This window comes from Ptychodera flava, chromosome 12 (assembly GCF_041260155.1).
Source record: "Ptychodera flava strain L36383 chromosome 12, AS_Pfla_20210202, whole genome shotgun sequence".
NCBI classification, from domain to species: Eukaryota; Metazoa; Hemichordata; class Enteropneusta; family Ptychoderidae; genus Ptychodera; species Ptychodera flava.
The window spans coordinates 29,817,771-29,828,239 of NC_091939.1; positions in this window are offsets into that span (position 1 = coordinate 29,817,771).

Consider the following 10,469-nt stretch of genomic DNA (forward strand, 5'->3'; position numbering starts at 1 on the left):
CTTTGAAGTTAAGTTATTAAGATATATGTTAAGAATGCTTTTTATATGTTAAGGCTTTTGAACCATTTGGTAGACAATAAATAGGTGAACCAGGTTTTTCAAATAAATTTACCAGCGTACATATGTACACACACAATCTTACATACACTTATGGAAGCAAAATACATATATCGGCAAAAGGCTTAGGCCAACTTCAGTGGCTTTCACGTGCAATTGCAAAATTACCAATTTCAGAACACTTACGGATATTTTGATGACGGCTATGCTTTGACTGATTTGATTTATCACTCACCCTCAATCCAAAACACAGGTCAAAGCTCGTGCAAATTTGTACATATCATTTTTAAAGTGGAACACCTACTTTAATTACACACTTTTGTCAGAACTTGAATATAAATCGGCGACTAATTGCAAGGCTGATAAACTTTTAGGGCAGTACGTAGCAAAAACAATTGAATATAAATGGCAAAGTATGTCGTTAGAATTGGTACAAAATGTATAAGGTATGATACCGAGGAAAAGAAGGACATCCATGTAAGTAAGGAATCTAATATTTAAAGGTATACTGCACCCGTTCCAATTTTGCCACAGTTACCATGGAAAGAGAAAATCTAACCAATGAGATTTTAAGCGGGTGACCGCTTTTTAAAAAACAGCACTTTTACATGGGCATTTTGAATACCTAGGAACACCCCTTTGACCATATATTGGCATATTTAGATTACAGGTGACTGTATACCTTTAAAGAACAATGTTCTGAAATACTACATAAATATTTTATAAAAAAATCTTGCGTAGACACTGCAGGAAGAGAATAAAACCTAGTAAGTTTTACGTCCATGCAAAATTGTCACTAAACTACGTATATCAAGTAAGCAATTATGAAATGCTGCACAAAATATTATAAAAATAGTGAATGAACAGTACAAAATGTTTGATATGCTTTTAAGTTAATTTAACCTGGCGAAAATCTACGTTACATAAATGACATGCGTCCCATAAAGTCTTACATACAAATATTGCACATGAGGGATGGTCGTAAAGTCACCCTAAGGTTTTCGTTAATGTACTATGCACCTCGAAAGTGAAAGATTTAAACTTTTGCTCAAACTTTCCACAAGGAATCTGCGACAATTCCCTTCTAAAATGAAGAATAAAAATCGGGGGTCACAGAGCAAATTTTGGTAATAGAGACACAAATTACCCAAGATTTACCGATATTTGAAATTCTAAAATTGCCGCCATCCCTGTGTTAACTCTATGGAGAAAAATAAAAGTTTCGATTTTCGAAAAAGTAAGACGGTTAAAGTAATCTTACACCAAGAGCTTTAAAATGGATCCCGACAAGAGGTATATCAGAAAAGAATTGTAAATATTTGAGTCTGAATATCTGTCCCCGAGGCGCGTTCTACCCTGAGGTCGGCATTTGACCGGGGGATAAGAGCAAAAACACATTATGTAGGTCTATCAAGTTCTCCAGACAGAAAGGCAACTACACCGAAGAAACATTCCAATACTTCAAACTTCGATAGATAGATAGCTTATAGTAAATTCACACTCTGCAAATGTTCAATCACACAGAAACTTTACAGATGACATTTTATTAGCGATTGCTGTCCACTCCACCTCATCAGTACTACATGTATGGACAATGTACAACATGTAGCTTGGACGCCACTGGCGGCGATCCTTCTGTAATAAGGAATATGTTAATTGTTGAACTTTTGGCATATCTATTGGCTGCAATTGCTATAACGAAGATATCACTTCCTGCGTAAATGCTATAAGGTCCCAAAATCGATCCATTCCATTTAAAAACGATTAAGCTATTATGAACATTTCTTTTTTAAAGTGACTTAAAACTGGTAACTTGATACTTTCACATTAACCTTAATGCATTGCAACTGCTGCCTATTCTTTACACTTACAATCTATATATTGAATAATCAGTCTGCAAACCGATTGAACACTTAATTCATATCGTGAAAATCTCGGGTACATTGAAATAGTGCAATAAATTTTATGCTATTTACGGTAAAGAGAGTCAAGGTTCTCAATTGTTAATGTTAACTAGAGCCCAGGTGAGAAAAATACATGTTTTCTTTTCAAAGACAGATGAGAGTCATTTCAGTTTGCCATTAGGTGACTGATGAGCTATCAATATGTAGACGTATGGACAGCCGAGAAGTGTGGATGATTGCATATCCCTGGTAATTTTGTGAACAGTGCGCGTAGTATCGCCGCTAGTTGTGCCCATAGCTGAGAGTCAGTATTAATTAAACAAAAATATTTACATCAAGCACTCTGGTATTCTATGCAATGTTGAAAGACTGCAAAAATACGGGGAATGAGTTATTTAGGTACTCTGTGCTTTGTCATCCGTAATCGCCTTTTATAGGCTTATCCTGCTAGCATCCTAGAGTGGAGAGGACAATTGATTCAAAATCAAAGCAAACATCGGGTGAAGAAATAATTCGTGGTATTAACTCAGCGCATTTCAGCTTTATTATTTGATGTTCTAATTAGTTGTTTGTGGCCTGGCTACCCCATCTCTACACCTGATTTTAATCCGATGTATTTTTATCAGATGGACTGTTCACCTTACATGCGTACCTTAAAAAGAACACAATAAAAAAATTTGATTTGAAAAGAATATTAATAAAATTTAAACATTTTAACATAAGCTTACGTAACAGATATCTCTGACGTACAGGACGTGTTTACAGATTAAGATACCAAATTTACATTGACGTAGAAATTTTGTCTTGCGAAAGAATAAAACAAAATCTTGGGATAAATATAGATGTGTCAAATATGGATTCCAGCCAAGTAAGACATTCGACGCTTTTCCAGAGCAAGCCAAGTTTTGAATTTACCGATGCGAAGGAGATAGAAAGGAACACGATTAGCGGGGAGTGTAGTCATTCGAAGGATAATTTTCACATCAAGTCTGTTGTAAATGATCTACTCATGGATCAGTGTGCGAAGCTGAAGATATACGAGATCCACGGTGTTTCATCGGTCGAGGTGCGATGCCTTCTGCCTGTTTGTGGATGAGTGAGTGTGTTCATTGCTTTAGGCTATGTTTAATTCGCTGTGAGGTGACAAAGTATCCAGAGACTGGAATGTATTGGGGCCATTGTAAGTGAATGACAGAAACGAAATCTTTTCATGTGACCTGAAATAGAATGACTGTTCAGGTTTTAACATCCTGCGTAAATAATATTTTACGATGCGAGCGTTTAGTATGTTGAACAAATCGGTCAAGCATGCAGTATTGTGTTAAAAGCAAGAAAACTATTTACAAGGTATGTACAGTGGAAGGTTGAAAACATGGTAGCAGTTTGATGAACACCGAAGCTTTTGCTATTCAGGGATACGATGGCACCCTGCCAAATTAGGCTTTTCTCGGCTGTGTTAGCATTACGTCATCGTGCGTCAATTAGTTTTCAGTGATATCACTGTAATAGAAGTTTAATTCTCAGTATTAGACAACGACTACACCGTAGAGGTACATATTCAGATTACACTCAAATTATATGTCTACTGCGTGTTTCAAAAGACTACATGGAATTAGTGTAGCAGTACTGTAAATGGATGACACAAAGACAGCAACATACATCATCAAGAAAGAAAAAATCTCCTTCAATGGACATTAATTGTCACAAATTCTCATCTAATAAAGCATCATATCAGTATTGGGAGTACAATTCTGAAAATCACGCTCGGATAATAGTAAGTCCATTCTTGACGTCAGTCATGTGTTGTGAAAGATGCTTCTAGATTGTGACGGAGCCAGAGAAGTATAGCGACTTCGTAAAATTTAAATAGAAAGAGATAACACGGAGGGGATGAGAAAATGAGAACACTAGAGATGGCGCCTTTTTTGTTGTGCCTCTTCGTTCGCTTGGCAGCGACAAAGATCAGTGATCAGTGACATGTGGACTGCATTCATAATCGTGATCCGATAAGCTTGCCTAACTTTCTACGTTTAACTAATAATTACAGATACTGTTAACTTTCTTTTCGATAATTAACTTCAAGACATCTCTACCTGAAAATCCGTCAACTTGAAAGAGAAACAACTGTCGATTTCTGTCAACGTGTATCGTAAAAGATTAAGGTTTGATCCTTGAACAACCTGGCCATGCTTCTACGATCACGTTACGGTATCGATCGATGTGGGTCTGTGAGCTATCCTCAAGCTCACTAAGCTTTCCTTCAGACTCAGTCACGTCAGCGTTGTAGTTTTTACAAACTACGTTTGGCTTCTCGCGCGAAGATTTGAACGGGCGTGGGGCTCTCGCTCCATAGAACAACAAACGCTACTATTTTCCGTTAAATGGGGTTAAAAGTCCACACTTTTGGCAAAAAGTACTGTCATCAAAAATCACCACCTTTTTCGACCATTTGGTCAAAAGTACCAGGAAGGAATAAAAAGTTATGCTTGTGTCAAAAAATAGGAGTCAAATGTCTAAATTTTATCAACATTTCATTGGTAAAAAGTCTACATGAGGAAAGCCGCACTTTTCAATCCCAGGTTCTCGCATTAGTGGAGTTCTCCTCCAGTCAAACCACATGGCCAGTATGATGTTTGATTTCTATAACATTAATTACACAAACTGATCTCAACCTTTTGTCACATTTTGCTAATCCTGCAAACAGAGTTTATGCAAGCTTTTGATTGACGGTCGGTTCAAATCACCAACAGTCATTGATTCCCCACCACAAACGCTTGAATTTCCTAAAAAATTGTCTTCCAGTCGCGTTAAACTTTGAATATAACCACAGAGTTCGATCGGCAGCAACTTCACGCTGACCGCTTGGCAGTCTGTCTGTGTTTTTGCGGCTGGGAAAAACTAAAAAGTGGCATTTCCTGGAGCGTGTGCCCGCGTGTTGCCTGTTTGGTGTCCACTTACACAATGAACGCCGCCATACCTTGGCGTCCTTTTAAAGGGGGGCTCCGCCTTTTAAGGGAAGGGTATTTCATAATACGTGTGTGTCTATACCCTTTCTGTGGCCATGACCGAGGGGTTTGAATAATAATTATGTGCCTTTCGGGCATTAATCTGTTTTCCAACTCCAATATCCTCCAGCATGCCAATCATAGTGGACGTAATAAAAGCATTATATAACTTCAAGAACAACACGACATTAGTTTACACGCCGGTGTCACTGCGACAAAATGAATAGTTATCTTGAGACAGGGCGATTGAAGAGAAGACACATTTTTATTCATTTCTTTATTCTATTTTATTCGTACTACATCCAACAGATGCAGAAGCCCAATGAGAGGATGAGTTGAAATTAAGCACGAAATTTGACAATTGCCACACACAACGCACTGTATATGAAACATAAAGAAGAACAGTAAGATTATTACTCCAAGGCTTTATGAAAAACACGGTCCTCAGCTGGAATTCAGAGATCGTTCAAGGTGAGGGGAGGTTATGTCAAACACTATTCAAAAGCGACTTCCATCGTAATTTTAAAAATGCTCTATAGTGAAATTAGCATGACGAGTAGGAACTCTGAATACATTTATTGACCTGAGATATCTCCTTGGGTTATGAAGGTGATTTTTGTCAGAAAGATTGTATTAGCTCGGTTATTGAACCACTCTTTTTAAGGTTGGGGATTCGGTTTTGATTGCGATGCCTTCGCTAGGTGACTTGATGCCGTACTTTGTGAGTTCGAAAATCGAAATCGAAAATCTACTGAGAATTGCCCATATCGGACAGTAAATTAGAAAACTTAAACACTTAAGAACAAATCTAAAATTTGACGTCTGATTAAGGGCGCTTGACTGTCTCTGAACTCGCGATCGTTAAAGTATACGGATACGAGATTTCTGATCAGACAATTGAGCAATACTCAAGGTGACTCCATACCAATGAAATAGAAAGTGATCTTAACGCAATCATGTTATTAAAATAAGAGAACATATTTGATAAAATTAATCAATTGAAAGACTTCCCCATAATTTGGTTTATATGCTGGGAAAGACTTGAAGTACACGGTAAGGCAAACGTCAAAATCCTGCAAGCAGTCTGCTTTCGCTTTTAGCTGTTTACCTAGCTGTTATAGGTTAAGACAGTAATTAGAATGAACCACAGTATGAACACGCTTAGAAATAAGTGTATTTCAATACGCGTTTTTTTACAATGGGGTTTCAGTACACTTATTTCCACATGAGGTTGTACACTCGGGTTAGTTTGTACTGCCACCACGTGATCCCTTTTGCGTACTGAGTGTGTAGCAAGGAGCGCGTTCTTTTTATTCCGAAGCAGAACCATTAAAGGTAATAAATACTATTTTGTGATTGAAATTAAGTTTCCATAATTCACACCATTTGCTAACATATTTGCTAAATATGAAGTTGAAGAAAAAAAAATCAGCTTCACCAGTGATAGATCTGCGGAATTTAGAATCATCAACATACAGCTATTGAGTGAATGTTTTATACGATCAGGTAAACCGTTTATGTACATAGTAAATAGCAATGGGCCAAGCTACGACCCTTGCTGAACACCTGAAGGACCGCAAATGTCATAAGATTCATGACCTCCCATGACAACCTTTTGTTTTCTCCTTGAAGGGAACTTCTTTAACAAGGAGAGTAATTTACTACGTAAGTCATAAAATCACAGTTGCGTATAAGTAATGTGTTATTCACCAAGCCAAATGCCCTATAGACTCAAGTCGGTATAAACACTAAGCTTACCAACTTGAGTATTAGGGGATATAAAGCAAGTGATTAAATTTGTGTATGTAATTGGGTTGCGGATGTAGAGTTTCCCCAGGGGGAGGGCATACTGGGCCTGACTGATGGAATATTTAACGTGATTAAAATAGCTTTGTAAATCCAACCTTGAAAGACCCTTCTAAAGAGTGTTTAAAGTTAATTAGGCCGTTAGTTTGAGAGATCTTGTCTGCAATCCGATTTAGATATGGGAACAAAATTCCCAATTTGATGGAGTTGGAAATTCTCATCTCTAACCAGTTTATTATCATAATACACCAAGGAACTCAAGATAGTCGATGGATATTGTAACAGGTCAACGGGCCTTATTACAGCCCAAGACTTTGAGCGCATTGGAAATCTCATCGACTGAGGAGTACAAATTGCTCAGTGTGTAAACGTTAAAAAAAACGGGACATGAGTTGGGGTAACGCAATATCTTCACTCTTTATTAGAGGGGTAATATGAAATCAATAACACAAAAAACCAAAAATAATCGATAAAAATAACTGGGGTATATCCACCTCTCTGGCAGACTCTGGTTGCTTAGAGAAGATTGGTGGAAAAGACCAAGAACTGTGTCTGTACCTTACATAAGACAAAAAAACGCTTAGGCTTACAAGATGTCAGTTTTCGACTTATAAACGTCCAGTATGAGTAAACCTGCATAAAGAAGAGTATTCAAAATGCATGCGCAATTGCGAAAATTTCATGTAGTCCGAATTCTTACCAGAACGTATAAGCGCACTGGGCTTTAATCTTCTCTCCGAGCAAAGTTGTAAGTTCAAGGATGTGTGTATTGCTTGAACGCATTCTTATACTGTGGGTACACTTACACTATCTTTACTAGTAAAGCCCAAAGGAAGTTGTAGAAAGCTTCAAGACAGTCGTCGACATTTAGTGGCTCTAAGACGTTCCTGATCTGTAACTGATACTTAAGTATTGGAAATCTGCTTTTCTAAGATTGAGCGATACTCAGTGACAACTCTATCTGATTTGCAAGACAACAATCACTCAAGAGTCTGACAGTATGATTGTGCTGCCCCTTCATAAGTAGCCAACCAACAGGTGTCTGGGTCGCCAGTGTACATGCATAGAGAGAGATGCATGTACACCGGCGACCCAGGCACCTGTGAGCCAACCGAAACTCAAGTGTCATTTGGACTGAGTACATCAAGTGTATTCAGATTACGAGTGTTACAATGACTATGTTGGGAAAGGTCAGAATCCGCCAAAGTTTTGATAAATCCACCAGCTATACTTTAGCCCCAAATAAATGGTTCAGCAATACCGTTCTAACATTGTCGCCAGCAAATTTCTGTCAAGTTGAGATCGGCACATGTATATACAAAATAAAAATGTGTGGCACACATGACTTGAGCGAAGGAAATATCAAGGCGGAGGCAAAGTCAAGACAAGTTTTTCCCGCCTTCAAAGACTATACATATTATACGGTGCCGACAGATCACACACAGACACATCCCTTTTCTCCCCGATTTCCACAGTTTATTTCGTTTTCTGTCTTGTAGAATATTTTGTACAAAAGTAACAGGTTAGAGGGCCATAGCTGTAACATTTCTCTCTAGTAGCTATTATTGTTTTTTAATGTCAAATACAATTCCTTGTTCTACTTCCTGAAGCATGTTGAGGTACACAGTGTTCAGCTACTCAACTCAGCCTGTCCATGTGTAGACTGTATTGTTATTGTTGACAAGTCCATTCGGCACTGTGTTGACAAGCTAAATGGTAAGTGTTTCAACATGCTTTGGGAGTAGAACAACAACTTGTTATTAATATTCAAAACAAAAGTAATGAAAGGATCTTCGAAAGTTTCAGCTACTGGCCCATTAAAATTTAACATTTTACTCTCCATAATTTTCCCGGTTTTGATAACGACTCCCAAGATCCACTGCTCAGTCCCTTGCCATAGCATCTTTTTTATTTGTTGTTATTACTGAAACCAGAGTATTATACTGTGTTCTCTGTGTTAATATATTGAGTATAAGGGCAGTAATATAACGTCAGAATTTCTATCATATCATCAGGTATCTTTTTTCCCAGTGGGAGTTTTTTCAGTGCATGCGGTACGAGGTGTCATGCCATGTCATGTCAGTGCACACGATAATGATTTCGTATCGTGATATCATCATTTACCTTTGGGGATGAATTAGTTCTGGAGACAACATACTTCAGATACTTGCACATTGGGAGATTGCAGGGTCACATTGAGATATGCCTAAGGGTTCTCTGCGGGAACAATCCATCATAGGATTGAGCTTGACTTTGATATGTGCACCATGCACTATACTCGTGCGCCCTTTCATCTCGCGAGATCTCACAAGCAAGGAACACCTCATTCAAAAGCGCTTCGACACAAGGTAAATTTCTCATCATAGTAATAAGTGAAAGTGGCTGAAGCGAAGTACTAGTCACATTTATGTTTCCCCTCAAAGAAAAAATAAAAGCCTTAGTTCAAAGTTCAAAGCTTCAGTGAACAATTATGGCAATAAATCACGAGCTCTTCTCTAGTGACGAGGTGACATTTGACATTTACATCATTTAAAATTAAAATTTCACCTGTTTCGAATGAGATGCTTCATGGAAGATGGTGTGCTACGCCTGTAAACCCATGGTTGATCCCATAATTCCCATAATTTCACACACAAAATATACGAATATGCGTAACAAAAATTGTCCATAGAATAGCTAGGAAAAACGGCGCCGCTGTATCAACTACTCTCTGAATTGTAGAGAAAAATGAAGGATACATATGTAAGGTTAAGATCAAACGTGACATACATGTTATCACATGGGATGACATCGATCTATTCATAAGCCGACTTGATTGAGATCAGTGCGCGATAATTGGAAAAATTCGATTGATCGTAGGAAAAGATCCATATGTAGCCATTGTACCTTTTTTCTCGATATGCGATCTCATAAAAGATGCAAGTGAGTAAGTGAATACTGCCAGATATATGCTGTGATTATTTTGTACTCAGACTCCTGTAGAGTATACGCTTCTAGCGTAGTACCTACGTGTATTTCAAGGTAAGTTACTTCGTGTGACATAGTTTTTAAGAGAACAGATCAAAAGTGATAAATTATCCTGACAGCCAGTGTGTGTGTGTGTGTGTGTGTGTGTGTTTGTGTGTGTGTGTATACATACATATATATATATATATATATATATAATATATATATATATATATATATATTATATATATATATATATATATATATATAACGCCAAAGTCCTGTTTCTGCAATGTTATCAATTTTTACTGTATATATATACATATATATATTTTACCATATAAATATATATATATATATATATATATATATATATATATATATATATATATATATATATATATATATATATATATATATATTTACCATATAAAGTTCGGAAATCTTCACGTTGTAAAAGTGGTCAATACCTGTATGGCAGAGCGATTTACGGTAAAAATTGATTACAAGTAGATTACAGGACTTAGGCGTTACTCAGAGTTTCACGCTACATGTGTTCTCTATAGCGATCATCAGACGAATATATTTACATATACATATATTTACCATATATATATATATATATATATATATATATATATATATATATATAATATATTATATATATATATATATATATATATATATAATATATATATATATATATATATATAATATATATATATATATATATATTCACACAAATTGATGC